The following is a 15,128-nucleotide window of genomic DNA, read 5'->3' on the forward strand; positions in this document are numbered from 1 at the left end:
ATTTGTTCCACCTGTTGCATTGCTTTGGCGCCTATGAGCAGAACCATATGTACTGCAAGGTAGAGAGTTATATAAAAAGTTATAAATAAATTAGTCCCCATTAGGCCTGGGCGATAAAACAATAGACCTATTTATCAGCAATAGACATGTCATAAATATAGGTTGATTAAATATAGTTTTACTTAAATGCATTTAACACAAACAACCATGAAAGCACATAACAAAAACGCCTCTGCTCATAAACATATCACTTGATAATGGAGGGAGCTATGACTGACACACAAACAGCCGATCATTTAACAGAAAATCTGAATAAAAAGGGACAGGTCAGGGGCTCAGACGACTGGAGGGAGCTCAACCCCTGCTGGGAACGCCTCAGGATGGGCCAGGAGGACCTGGAAAGTGTTGCTGGAGAGAGGGACGCCTGTTTAGCCTGCTGCCACCGCGCCCAGCCACAGATAAACGGGAGAAAACGAATGAATGGGTGGATGGCAGGAGACGTGCATGATTAGTTGATTAAATGTTGCCACCCTCGCTAGTCAGCACCATAAATACTAGTTGGTTGAACTGTTTATTAATATACAACACCAGCTAAGTGCCGCTTCAAGGATGTTACGCAGCCGCCCGCTGCTAGCCGGGTCTGCAGACAAATACACTGTGATCCTGCTCAGTCTGAAAATGCATTTTGCAAGTTATACAATAATGTGTAACAATCATAATCGACACCAGTGCCAAAGTGGCATTTAAAATAGGATTCTGTTATTGCTTAACGTCATCATTGTCTTCAAATGGCTCTTATTCGGACAAAGTTTGACAATTAAACTGTATCTGATTCTGACTCTTTTCTTACTGTTAGATTTGTCAGGAAGTGTGCAGGTAATGCAACACACTTTTTGTTACCTTAACCACTTCCACCCTCTGGAGTACACAACATGTCATCAGTTACAAGTTAAATGATCAGTAAATACAGATAATGACCAATATGACACTATCGTAATGATCTTTCAGCTACGTATATTGCCCAGGCATAGTCATTCGCTCTACATCATCTCTTCTTCAAGCAAAAGTTTCTCAAAATAAAAGATGTAGCTGTCATTATTTCCACCAACAACAAATCTTTTTCACTCTCTTTTTGGCTCATTCACTTATTTTCAAAAGTCCCTGAGGTTTTGAGTATGCAGTGTGTTCACTCTGGAAAAGTGTGCTCAAGTAAAATCACTGTTCTCCTACAATGGAGTGCACAGAGGAAATGAAGGAGCTAATCACAGCTGCGAAAGATTAAGACGACCTGTGGATGGAAACAGCTCCAGGAGTCCCTCAGTATCCAAAGAATAACAATTCTATATTTAGAAGAACATTTTGCTGTCTCTTTTAGAAGTTTAACTGACAGTGGCTTTCTTAAGTTGTAGTTTGATTGACATCCGGCTGACGTCAGTTAGAACGTAGTGTGTAAGTGGGGCACAGCTACAGTGTCTTTTTTTTTATTATATATCAGAAACAACTGAGATGAGTCTGCTCAAAAGATGATTGTGATTAGTCATTCAAGCATGTAACCAAAACAGTTAATATTAAGTTGCTTTAAATGATTGATCAGGGAGATGAAAGAGTTTGCTGTTAAGATTAGTCATGATAAAAGCTAACTTTGCTGGTTGCAGTAAAACAGTCTATATAGTGAAGCACTATATGATGGATGTGCTTTATGCTTATTGGTCAGCACTAAACATCCCGTAACTTCTGTCATCACTTTGATATTGAAAAAGCAGTGTTTAATACCTACATTCAATCTTTTCTGCACCAAGATCTATAAAACTATTATTTGTATGGTTTTGCATGCAGCCAATCATCGTAAGCGTGCGTCGATTGAATGCGTCCCACCGCCACAGCACATAAGACCCATACAGTCTGTGGTGTGGTGAAGCTGAGCAGTGAATTTGATGGAGTTGGCAGTTCGGCGTGCAGAACTTTGCTCCTGCTTCATGCCCCCGACCCCTTTTTGGGTGAAAACATTCGCTCTGATTTGACTGCCGGTCCATACAAAGTCTGAGGTCTTTGCCAGTTTAAACACACAAAATAAGAAAATGGTATTTTTTAGTTATTAGGAGCCGAATTTCTCTGGCCAGTCATGTATGAAATTATGCCATGTCTTTGCCAATCAATAATCAGTGTTGTTGCATGGAAAAAAAAAAAATAGAAACAGAATAGAAAATAGAGGTCCTTTCAGTCAAAGTGGGCAAACCTGACATAGAACTACCTTACTGAATCTTCAGGCAGTGTATTTTAGACATCTGTCACTTTCTTTTAAATATTAAAGACAATTTATTTTTGCCGTTTTGGTGCTGTTAAACCAAACTAAAGATGAAGCCTATTAATCTCCAAAATTAACATTTCTTTTTTCAACTAATTATTCTGCTTTAATCTTAATTTGTTAGCATTTAGCTTCCCAACAACAACATTTTCACTACAAAAAACTGCTCTTACCACCTGTATTAACCAGGCGGTCTATTGTTCATTAAAGAAAGTTGATTTAATAGTAATATCCAATCAGATCAATCACATTTTGTTCTAAGAATTTGTTTGAGTGATTGCATTATAAAATATGACAAAACAGACATTTGCAGCTTCATTCAAAATCTCAGCATGAGTTTCAAAATGTAAAAAAATAAATAGGCTACAGGTGTACCTAATAAAGTGGCTAGGGAGTGTAGATAACACTGCTTACGATGAGATGATCTCACATTATACGCTCAAGCACCTTTGTCCTTCACCTTCCGTACAACAAGTTTTCTAGTAAGAAGGCAGGAGGCACCTGCACCATTTAAGCTTCACAAGAGGTTTTTAGAAATGTACAGAAAGTTCTCTTTGAACATCGTCTGTTCAACACTGGGTATTAAGTGTCAGACATAAAAAAGTAAATGAGTGCTGTAACAGAAAGGTCACATGTTCAATGCCAACATTTGATGGTATTTAACTCTCTGTTGCTCCTGTGATCTCAGTGTTTTCACTACACACACAGCAGCTGACAAAAATCCCCGTCATGTATTCATTCTGCGTCAGTACAAACTACTGCACATACTGTAAAATTATTCTTTTAGTTCTTTCTCAAATGAATGTACACTTCTGTCACTACTCTTGTTTGAACTGTCTCAACTGAAAAAGGGGCAAAAGTTCTTGCATTGTTTACTCCAGCCCAAGCAACTTCTGATGATGGAGTCAAAGTGCAGCAGCAGTTCTGCAAGTAACACAACGAGTGAACAAGTGGGTAGACAGACATGTTCATTAGAGTCTTCAAATAGCCTGAGCTGCACGTCTTATTGCTGTGGGAGGAACGACACACCGACTCAAGATGAACATGCAAACGCAACGCACCAAGACCAAAGCAAAGCAAAGCGCTTCAACCTGTGAGGTGTTAAACCTCTGGGTCACTATACCCACATATGAAACAAACTGTCAAAAGCGTCCATTTATGTCTACACATGTTAAAAACCAGAGCTGCAACAGTTAGCCGATTAACTGGTTATTTGTCGAATATTATAATTATCACACAACTGTTTTGAACGATTCTTTGAGGGAAAAAATGTCTCCGATTTCAGTTTCTCAAATGTGAATATTTTCCAGTTGCTTTAGTTCTTCTGACTGAATATCTTTGGGCTGTAAACAAAACAGGACACTTGAGGACATCACCTTGGGTTTTTGGAAAAAATGTTTGACATTTTTCACCATTTTATGGACCAAAGAATGAAAGATGCACTTGGTTATTTACAGTGAAAATTAACAAAGATTAGTGTCAAACTGTGTGCCGACATCATTCAACTAAAGCTGGGTTTGTCTGTGAAGACTAGGGTTGCACAATTAATTGAAATTGATTGAAATTAATCTGAATTTGTCTAAGTGCAATATCTACATTTTTTGATAAAGGAATGATGTGTGGCAAAACAGCATTAAAATGAAGTACTGTAGTCCTGCAGAGATGCTCTGGCCAAAAACATGTCTGTCTGGTACAGACCCAAATAAATGTCACATCATCATGTTTTTAAAAGTGTTTTTTCAATGAAAATGAAAATTGTGATGCAAAAATTAGCATTCCTGCTAATCAGACATTGCAATCACAATACCTGTAAAACTAAATGGAGCAATTTTCATGCTGACAGGTGTGGACAAAACATCCTGTAGCCACGCTGGCAGCAAAGTCTTAACCATGAAGACTCAACATAACAGGGAAACCTAGGACTTTAACTTATTTTTCATATTTGGGTGCAATTATCCATTAAGTCAGATCACAGTGATCAGGGTACAGTTTTGGCGCAGGCTTTGTCTGTTAGAACTCTATCATAGTCTAAAACGGCCGCATTCACAGACCGCACAGACGCCTTTTAGTTCCGTCTATACTTCTTCCTGAAGTCTACTTTGAAGATGCACTTCACACATGCCATGTAGTTCAGCATCTGCAGATGAGTTCGCAGGGTCAAAATAAATAGGGGGTTCAATGATGTCTGCACAGCGCCGACACAAACACCCTGTGCTGACGACATTTACATCACATTCGCCTCAGGAGACCCTTGCACACTCACAGACAAGGAAAGAATAATACCAGCTTTAAAGCTGGCCAGGTTTAAGTGTGTGGATTTGACAGAGATGTGTGTGCATAAAATCTGAGCTAAAAGTTTACTTTTTTATGCAATCAAGAGACAGATAACAACACTGGTATCTAGCAGTCGATGATTTAAACACATTAACAATATATGTCTTTGAGAATTAATACAGTATCAAAAAATAATATCTTAGCATCATATTACTCAAGTGTATCAATATTTTCTGACCCCTAATAAATATAAATGAATATAATGTCAAAGGATTATTTGAGGAATGCAACCATTCACACGAGTTGGATTGACTGAAGCAGGAAAAAAGTAGGGAAACGCAATAAATATTGACAAATTATTGGCCTATCAAACCACATCAGTATTGGTGTATATTAGACGATTAATACTGGTTACACTAATATCTGATTTGTCTGACTGTCAAAGCATTTCATTTGAATTCTTAGGCAAAATACTGAAAATCCAATGTACATATATATTTTAATGTACTTATTAGAAAAAGTAAATGAATAGTCAGAACCGTTCTTTGTTTTTGTTGTCATGGTGATGTCAGTTATATCTGGTTTGGTCAGAGCTATAAAATATTAACCATCTTTGCTCACTACATCTTACCCTCAGGTGTGTATCAGCCATGAGAGGCAGGCAATTATTCATCATCGGAATCGGCTGAAAAACATCCAAGGGTATTATTACTGATATCAGAATTTTTTAAAACATATCGAATGAAATGATAGAGGTTTGAGTTTATGCCAAATACAGGGGATTTGATGAAAAATCTGTTTTCAGTTTCAAGCATCATCCTGACAGGTCTGGACAAAACATCCTGTGGCCATGCTGACAGCAAAGTCTTGACCCTGAAGTCTGAATAAAATGAGGAAAACTTTAAGGGCTTTGACTTATTTTTCACATCCAAAATCTGTGCAATCATCCAATAAATCAGACCACAATAATTAGGATTAACTCTAGGCACACCCTGTATTTATTGCCTAGGGCTGTTACACCTGGCCAGGTGACAGCGTGTGGATTTGACAGAGGTGGCAGTTCAGTGTGCCAAGACGCCACGAAAACACTGTAAAGTATGGCTATACTAAACGCCTGTAGGGTCTGATGAAAATTAGGGCTGCACAATATGGATTTTTTTCAACTTATTTTACTAATTGCTTCTCATGGTCGATACCGACAGATGGCCCATGACCTCACGTTTATATATTTTAAAAAGAAGTTCATACAACCTGTAGTTTCTGTACACCTGAGGGTAAGAAAGGCTAAAATGTGGTGATCAAAGATGGACGATTTAATATTTCATAGCTCTGACAGAAACAAATCTAACTGACCTCACCATGACAATAAAAACAAACAACAGTTCTGACTCTTCAGATGTTCATTTACTCTTTCTAGTAAAGTTCATTGGATCTTTGGATTTTGGAGTAATTCAAATTAAATGCCTTGACAGTCTTTAAGTCAGACATTAGTAGAGCCCATATTTAACAACTAATATGCACCCTTAAAGATGGAGACTGACAAAGCTGGAGAGGCCAAAATCAACCCACAGATTATCAGCCCCGATATTTATTATGCATCCTTAATAAAAATAACAATAAAATGTTTAAGTGTTATTTCAGGAATGTGGCCATTCACATGACGGGTATCAAATGAAGTAGAAAATAAAGGTATCACTTTAAGTATCAGTATTCGTATCCATGTCACTTAAAGGGTACTGGAACTGATATTGTAATTTTTTTTTTTAGATAATAACCCTGACATGCCAATCTACAAGGCCTGGGCAACATGGCTGAAAAATCTCTTACGATAGTGAAGTTTCATATCACTCGATATCGATAATTATTTATCATATAGGTCATGACTGATGACATGTTGCGTGCACCAAAGGGTGGAAGCAGCCAAGATGATAAATTAAGAAGAACGGCAACAATTAATCTAAAAATCAATTATTAAATTAATCGGCAACTATTCTGATAATTGATTAATAGGTTTCAGTAATTTTTTAATGACAAAAAAAGTTGAACTTTTTCTACATTTTATAGACCAAACAACTAATCAATTAACTAGGCCTGGTTGATATAGCTGAAAAACCTATCACTATAGATTAGTTTTACATCAGTCAGTACTGATTATTATTGCTCATGTAGGTTGTGACTGATGACATGTTTTGAACTCAAAAGGGTGGAGGCGGCTGTGAAAATATCACAATATTTTGTACAGATGACTATTGGTTCTTTTATAAAATAAAAAACACAGATTTTTTGGTAAATAATCATCAATAATGCAGATTAAGTGCCATATCATGACATCAAAAATCTATTAAAATATCTAGTCATACATTACGATACAATATAACAGATATACTGCCCAACCCTACAATCTACAGCTGCAGATTAGAGATTTGAGATTATGTCAAATACTGAGGATTTGAAGGAGAATCTGAGGAGGACAATCTCCAGCCCAGGATCATCCTGACAGGTATGACAAAACATCCTGTAGCCATGATGTCAACAAAGCCTCGACCCTTACGTCTGAATACAATGAGGAAATCTATTCAACTTTAAGGGCTTCAACTTATTTTTCCTATTCAAAATCGGTGCACTCATCCATGAAATCAGACCACAATGATTAGGATTAACTCCAGGTGCACCCTTTATCCATTGCCCAAGGCTCTCACACCTGGCCAGGTGACAGTGTGGATATAGGAGGGCACACTATCACCCCATGACTGAATGTACGTGTATGACTCATTATATGCCCGCACACACACAGGTACACACACACACACACCTGGCTGCTGTAGCTACAAATATTTCAGGGGGCTAACAGGCTAACAGGCTAGCTTACACCTCTTTGAGGTTTTAGCTGTAATGAACGCTAGCAGACGCAGGGGCTAACACACACTGCTAGCTTGAATGCTGGATTGCCACAAGTTGGGAGAGCTTGCTGGGAGGAAAAAAAAGAAGTTCCCGGCGAGCAAAACGGCGACTTGAGATGAAAAACACACACACACAACACACACACCTACAGAGACAAGGAGACACTGTGTCCTATTTCATGTTAGCAGCCGCTGCTACCGAGCTAGCCCTCCACCGCTAGCTGTGTAATGTCACTGCATCGCTGTTGTAAATACATTATCACAGCCCTCTCCTCTCCTTACACGTGTGGACAGCCTCTAAAAACTCCTTCTCGGGGACATCTCTCCACTGAAAAACCCTCCCCGGCGGACCGCTCACCTGCTCCGGACAGCGGACACACGCTCTCACCGGCGAGACATCCACCCCGGTTCGCCCGAAAAACACTGGCGCTTTTTATTTCCAAGGACACAAAATCGCCATGACAGTTTAGAAAAATGCATAAAAAATTAGCAGGCGAGGGAGGGAGGGAGAGAGAGAGAGAGAGAGAGAGAGAGAGAGAGAGAGAGAGAGAGAGAGAGAGAGAGAGAGAGAGAGAGAGAGAGAGATGGGGAGGAGAGGAGGGAGGGGTGAGGGAGGAGGAGGGGGAGGGATGAAAAAGAGGTCGTGTCGAGACGGTAACCCCAGACCCGCGGGAGATCTCGCGAGAGTTAGCATTTTAACCCAAAACTTGATCTTTCTATAACTCTAACCAAGTGTTTTCTCTCCAGAAACAATGGCTTTTCATTCCAGTTGTGAAACAAACACTGATAAAAATTTATCAGATAAAAAGAATAAACATTAATTGACCGTTTTAACTAAAAGGAAATCCTTTCCTTAACCCTGAGAAAGTGGAATACACAAACACTGATAATATTTATCAGATAAAATGAACAAATATTAATTAATGGTTTTAACACAAAACTTGATCTTTCTTTAACCCTAACCAAGTGTTTTCTGCCCTTGAACCAGGGATATTCAATCCAGTTAATAAAGAAACCTTGGTAATACTTATCAGATATAAGGAAAAAACATTAATTATCATTTTAACACAAAACTTGAGCTTTCTTTAACCCTAACCAAGTGTTTTCTCTCCATGAAACAGGGATACTCAGGTCAGTTAACAAACAAACATTTATAATACTTATCAGACAAAAAAGAGTGAACATTAAATGATCATTTTAAACCCAAACATAACCCTTCCAGCGTTTTTTCTGTTTCTAAACCAGGGACACTCAATGCAGTCAATAAACAAGCAGTGACAGGTAATAACACTCTATAACCCCTCACCTCTGTCTAACAGTAAAAACACTCTTAATTCTCTGCTATAGGTTCCGTATAGTTTCTGTCAAACCAAGCTTCTCTATTTTGCACTGCTTCTGATTGCACTGTCATTACCACACTCATGGCTAACTGCACATCTTGTACTGCTACTAGCTATTTTGCACATTTTATCTCCAATATCCTCTCCACCTCATTACACACTTGTCTTCTGTAAGAAAAAGTTATCATATTATTTGCATTTTTGATATTTTTGGTATAGTGCTCTCGTGTAATACGTGTATTTTTATATTTGGTATAGTTTATCCTTGTATATTTTATACTATAGCTTGTTCTTGTGTGTATATTTTATATATATATTCTCAGATATTCTATAGATATTTATCTTTAATATTTAGAAAGGATGCCAAGGATTGTCTTATACTGTGTACTCAACTATTTTCATTTCATTTAATGTTGGGGTTTATTTTTCTATCTATTTTTTGCTTTTAGTATTTACATGTATATTTACTGTATTATTACTGTCCATGTGCTACATCTATTTATCAGATAAAAAGAGTAAACATTAACTGATCATTTGAAACCCAAAAAACTACTTCCTTAACATTTCCAAAGTGTTTTCTGTCTCTAAACCAGGGTTCTAATGTTAAAAATTAATTTATTATTATATATTTGTTACTTTTAAAACATCTGGACTACATTTAGTTTAGCTATAGATAATAGTGAAGTAAAATTACAGTGATTATACATGACAGTGGTTCAAGGTTCAAGGTTCTCTTTAGTTATGTTATCCTCAGACCCTCATTTGAGAACCACTGCTCCAAAAAGTGTTTTCTGTCTTTAAACCAGAGATGCTCAACCTGCTTTGCTCAAGGAGCACTTTTGCACAATGACAGGAGGTCAGGGGCCAGTTAAAGAAAAACAAACATTCATAATAATCTTATTTATCAGATAAAATGAATAAACAGGCCCATAAATAATTTTTTAAATTATTTATTTACACATCAACTGACTTATTAACTTGGTAGAAGGCTTCATGTTATCTCTACATCACACAAATTGCAAATGCTTTGGTTACATTTAAAAGAGTTTATTTTATAATATTAAACCTGTTTTAGCCTTTCCCTCAAATTGTAGGCATTGTTGATGAAGATAAACACAAAATGCTCTTACCAGGGACAGAATGAATAGTAGGGCTAACAATGATTATTTACATATCGATTTATCTGTTGATTATTGTCTTGATTAGTTTTTTGGTCTATAAAATGTCAGAAAATGGTGAAATATGTCTTGTCCACAGTAAGACATTCAGTTTACTGTCCCAGAGGACTGAAGACACCAGGAAATATTCACCTTTGAGAAGCTATAATCAGAGAATTTGAACTTTTTCTGTTTTTTTACTAAAACATGACTCAGCACAAGTCATCAATTATCAAAGTACCTGGTGATTAATAGTCAATTAATAATCAATTAGTCATTGCCACTCTAATGAACAGCATATCTAAGCTCTTTCAGTGTGTGCAGCTTAATATGCAACTTCCCAGACAACAGCCAGGGAAAATAATTTATGATTAGGTAATAATTTATGACTAATTGAATAATTAATGCAATGATTTATTTTCATTGGGAAGTAGAACATGGTCACAGTGAAAACGGTCTGAACCACCCTGCACCCCAACGCGGGCCACATCTGGTCCATGGGCCTAAAGTTGAGTATCACTGTCCTTAAATTAGAATCAGACTAATTAATTATTATTGGCCTGATATTGGCACATTTATATCAGTATCAGTGTATCTGTTGTCCATTAATTTTCACCAGGATGTAATGCAGATTGTTTTTATTTATTTTTCAGTTTGATAGGGAACATTTTGTGTACATTTATTCATTTTGTTAACTCAAGCTGTTCTGTTTGTTTTTTTCTTTAAGTTATTTATGATTAGAAATGTTAATGATCATCTTTAATTGATCAATCGCCCATCAGGAATTTAACCAATGAAAAATGTATTAATCACTGTGGGTTTTTTTCCAGAGCTCACAGGTTTTCTCGTGGTTGGGTTTGGTTTGCCTTGTTCATCTAAAAATGGCAGTAACTGCACCACATTTGACATTAGTAGGACAGACAGACATGAGTGAGAGCTTCTTGTTTTATTATTCTAAAAAATTGAACAGGCAGCACATCTCAAGTCTTCAAGTCAAGGAGAACAAAATGCTCACATTTCACTTATTCATTGTCTCACAATACTGTCATGCCTCCCAAATAAATAAGTTAAATGTGAGTATTTTGTCCTCCTTGACTTGAAGACTTGAGACGCGCTACCTTTTCAATTTTCTGGAATACGCTCACTGGATTTTGGGTCTAGCATTCCACTGAGAACTTCATTATGGAAGTGCAACCTCCTTTTCTAAATTCTGTTTTATTTTTCTGTTTGTTTAAATTGTTTGTGCTTCATTCATTAATGTTTTACTTTGCTAATGTGCAGTTAGAATTGTTTAAATAAACTGGGGAAAAGGCCTGCATTTTGTATCTTGGTAATTATTAATGATTAATTAACTGTTAATGTGTTCAACATTCAGCTAAGGAAAATGTTTAATCTTAATGTAATTTTGGATTTTATAGAGTATCGACGAATGTATCGATATTGGATTTTTTTTTTTACTCTCTAATGGCGGTGTTGGAAATCCAGTAACGGTCAGGCTCTGAGCAAAATTTCCCAGATTTTACAGTGTTGTCACGTATAAGAAATAATTCTTATGTACAAGGTGCACAATGAGGAAACAACGCGTAAAATCTCGCGAGAGTTTCGCCAATCAAGGGTTCCCATCTAGACACGACCATGAAAAGAGGAGGAGGAGGAGTGCAACTCCGTGCAATATCTATTTAATCCACATAAAGCTTCCAGCTCCGCGGAGTTTATTCAGTCTGGATGCCGGAGTCCTGCACTGTTTTGCCACCACAGTCCAGTCTAGACACCACACACACACACATTCACACACACGCACACCTTCTCCATACACACACACACACGTATCCACAAAGACAAGCCGCATCCAGAAGTTAAAGGGCGCTTCTTACCTAAAATGGCCACTGCAGCAGCCAAAACACAAACAGCTTTTTATTTGGTGGAAGTTAAGCAGCAGCGGCGGCGGTGTGGCTGCTGCAGCCAGCCTAACCTTACCATTAGGATCCAGTAGCAGCTCAGCATTTCACATTTTTCCATTGGCTGCAGCCTAGCGCAGCTGGCCCCATGCATATTTCCATTGGCCCTGCAGCTGTCAAGCAAGCGAGACGAGCGAGTCTCTCCCGGGTTTGTCTGAGAGCTATCGCGGCAGCCCCAGGCAACACCATTGTGTATTGTGTGCATTTTTTCCTCCCTTCCTGGTGAATCGCATTGATGTGAGCCTCACGCACATTGCCTGTTGTTTGTTCTGGGTGGTGGTGGTGTTGTTCTGTTGTTGTCCTTACCGCAGACTCGCAGGGAAATCCTTGTCGTACCGGGGGAAGCTTCCCAGCACCGCACCGCCCGGCTGGCTCCTGCTGTCATTGAAGGAAGGGAAAAAAACAAGAGGGGAGCGTTCAGTTTTCAACCCCCCCCCGATGCAACAAAACGAAGGGGTTTACATTTCTCCTCTACTGGCTGCATCCACCAATCATGTCGCTTTTTACTCCTCCATCATTACCGGGTTTGAAGGGCGGAAGAAAAGAAATAAGACATTCCACGTCTTTTGCAGATCAGGTTGCGTTTCCCGGATGTTGAGTTTGTTTGCTGGACTTAAAATCTGCGAGCTGCGGTGTTTATCTGCTGTGGATGTGATGTGCGCTTGTTTTTGAGGGGTGTTATTATTCTGATGGGGAGCTGGTCTTTTTGTGGGAGGACACACAACTTTCCTCCTTTCCCAACTTCACCTGAAGGCTGCTGCTGCCTGCTGTTCAGACTGTTTAAGACACATTTTTTTGTTACATGAAATACACACAAAATAAAAACTATGGCAGAGAAATGCATCCAATCTTAGCTGAGACACCACGGCCTGCATATGACACAAAATAAACTCTTGCATCCTCTGACCACAGTGTGACAAATCAAAACTTTAAAGGCTAATGTGGTCCAGACAACTGGGAAGTTGTGACCAGGACGTGTTTGACCTCAGACATCATTGTGTCCTTGTGCACACAGGATTCACTTGGACAAATGCCACACGTGTGTAAATTAAAGGGATAATTCTGAATATTTGAAGTGGGGTTGTATGAAGTAGGGCTGCCCGAGTAATCACAATATGGCCAAGTGCAATATCCAAATCGCAGAGCCAGAACCAAACCACAATTTTTTTGAAAACGGAAAAATGTATGAGAAAACAGCATTATGATGAGGTGCAGCATAGATGACTCGGCCTAAAAATCTTGTTCTACAGATGAAAGAAAAGGTGTTTTTTTTTTTGTACAGACCAAAATTGTGTTGCAAAACTGATATTGCAGTCACAGTTTCAGTCACAGCATGACTTTTTTACTAAATCGTGCAGCCCTAGTATGAGGTATCACCCACAGTACATGGTGGTCAGTGTGCCACCCGTTTGGAGAAGCAGACAGGAGTGCCACCATGGAAGCTAAGCAAACTACTGTTATGGACAGGGTGAGCAGCAAAATTTAAAAACCTGGGACACCTAAAAAAAAATCAGTATTATGTAAGCTGTCAGATGGGCTTTTCTGACTGGAAACTGCTATTATATAAGCAAAATATCGCTGTTTATTTCCCTCAACCAAACTTCACTGACAAAATTAGTGATTTTAGCTCACAGAACACAGGAACTGCTTGCCTTCCTCTGCCTCCATCGGTTGATTTGTTTGTTATTGGTTGTTAAAGGTTAATCCTTTAAAACACCAATACACAACAGAACAAACTACCCAACCAATTAAGCAACAGTAAACCAGCAACTCCTGTTTTCTGCAAGGTAAAATTATTGATTTCGCCAATGAAGTTTGGTTGGTTTGGAGAGGGGAATATTTGGCTTATATAACAACAGTTTCCTGTCAGAAAAGGCTGTCTGACGAAAAAGTCATGCACTGAAAATATTCGAAACATAGTGTACACTTCAACTTATATTTTGTTGCAGATTCTGTCCACAGCTTCCTACATCGGCACTCTTGCTGCTTCTTCAAACTGTCGACCGCCATCTACCGTCGGCAAACACTGGGTAAGTACCTCATACTAACCCACTTAAAATAATCCAAATTATGCCTTACGATAAAAGTTCATACACATCAATCCCAAATCAAGATCTACTTTCTAGATTTTTCTGGAGCTTTAAACCACAGCACATGGTCAGTCTCGTGTCTCATGAATATGAGGTTACAGCTCAGCTGAGGCGGATACTTATCAATGTTTACAACCCACACAGTCATGAGCCTCTGATTCATGAGTAGATACATGCTTTCTTCTGCATGCTCATACATTTTAGGAGTGAACTGTCCATAAAAAAGAATTTTCAAAGATCAAGATTTAAAATTCAAAACGTTTTAGAAGAAGCCCTAAAAGTGATTTGGATAAATCACACCTGAGCTCTTGTATCTCCGTGACAACTGAGCAAGCTCTGTTCACTGAGGAAAACCATATGATTGAAAGATTTGGATAAAAGGTGAAAAGTGGACCCTAAATTGGGATTATTTTCTCAAAAAGGCATTAACTAAATGGAACCTCGTCTGAAATGCAGTCCTGCATAGAAAACTAAAGTAATGTTGTACAATGCATTTAAATTGTGGGTACATACTGTGGGTGCAGATCCCAGGTTGATTGAGGGGACACGTCTACCCCATCTTCTAAAAACCATGAAGCCCCACCCCCAAAAAATTATTTCAACATAAATTATGTAGTCAAAATATATAAGTAATAGATGCCCACTCCACTTTTTAAATCATTTACAAGAAGAGAACAGTTTTTGAAGGTCTTGTTTATGTCCTTCCCATCTGTCCTGCTAAGAGGTATGAACTGTGTATGTCACTTTTGTCTGGTGAAAACAAAGACTGGTGCATCTGCATCTTCACAGAGTAAACGACAAACCCCCATGAGATAACTTCCCGGATTAACAGATTTATATGACCCCAAATCACAATCTTTTCCTAAACCGAACTTGTACTGGGTGTGTCCTGTAGTGCTGCGTACCCGCAGATAGACCTACCTGAAAACAAGTGCTGTAGTGCTGGGCCAGTCAACACATGTAGTGTGCGTCTGTGGCAAATGCTTCATCACAGGTCAGTTCATGATGTTGTAGATTAATGACATGTATGCCGATTGTGTCTGTAGACCAAAGTGAATCAGAAGACAGTCTTGGTGATGGTGTAACTAAAGTTTTTACAATGAA

General features: G+C 38.4%; 1 protein-coding gene across 1 annotated transcript in view; it reads right to left on the bottom strand.

Moving 5' to 3' along the window:
• Positions 1–12,781, bottom strand: part of chd6 (chromodomain helicase DNA binding protein 6) — a 159,946-nt gene extending 147,165 nt beyond the window's left edge. Inside the window, exon 1 of the mRNA XM_084741045.1 lies at positions 12,241–12,781. The gene's annotated coding sequence lies outside the window, so the exon portion shown is untranslated. The remainder of the gene's footprint in view (positions 1–12,240) is intronic.
• Positions 12,782–15,128: the final 2,347 nt, after the last annotated feature.

This window comes from Lutjanus erythropterus, chromosome 2, assembly GCF_056507025.1.
Source record: "Lutjanus erythropterus isolate fLutEry1 chromosome 2, fLutEry1.hap2, whole genome shotgun sequence".
In the NCBI taxonomy this organism is placed as follows: domain Eukaryota; kingdom Metazoa; phylum Chordata; class Actinopteri; order Lutjaniformes; family Lutjanidae; genus Lutjanus; species Lutjanus erythropterus.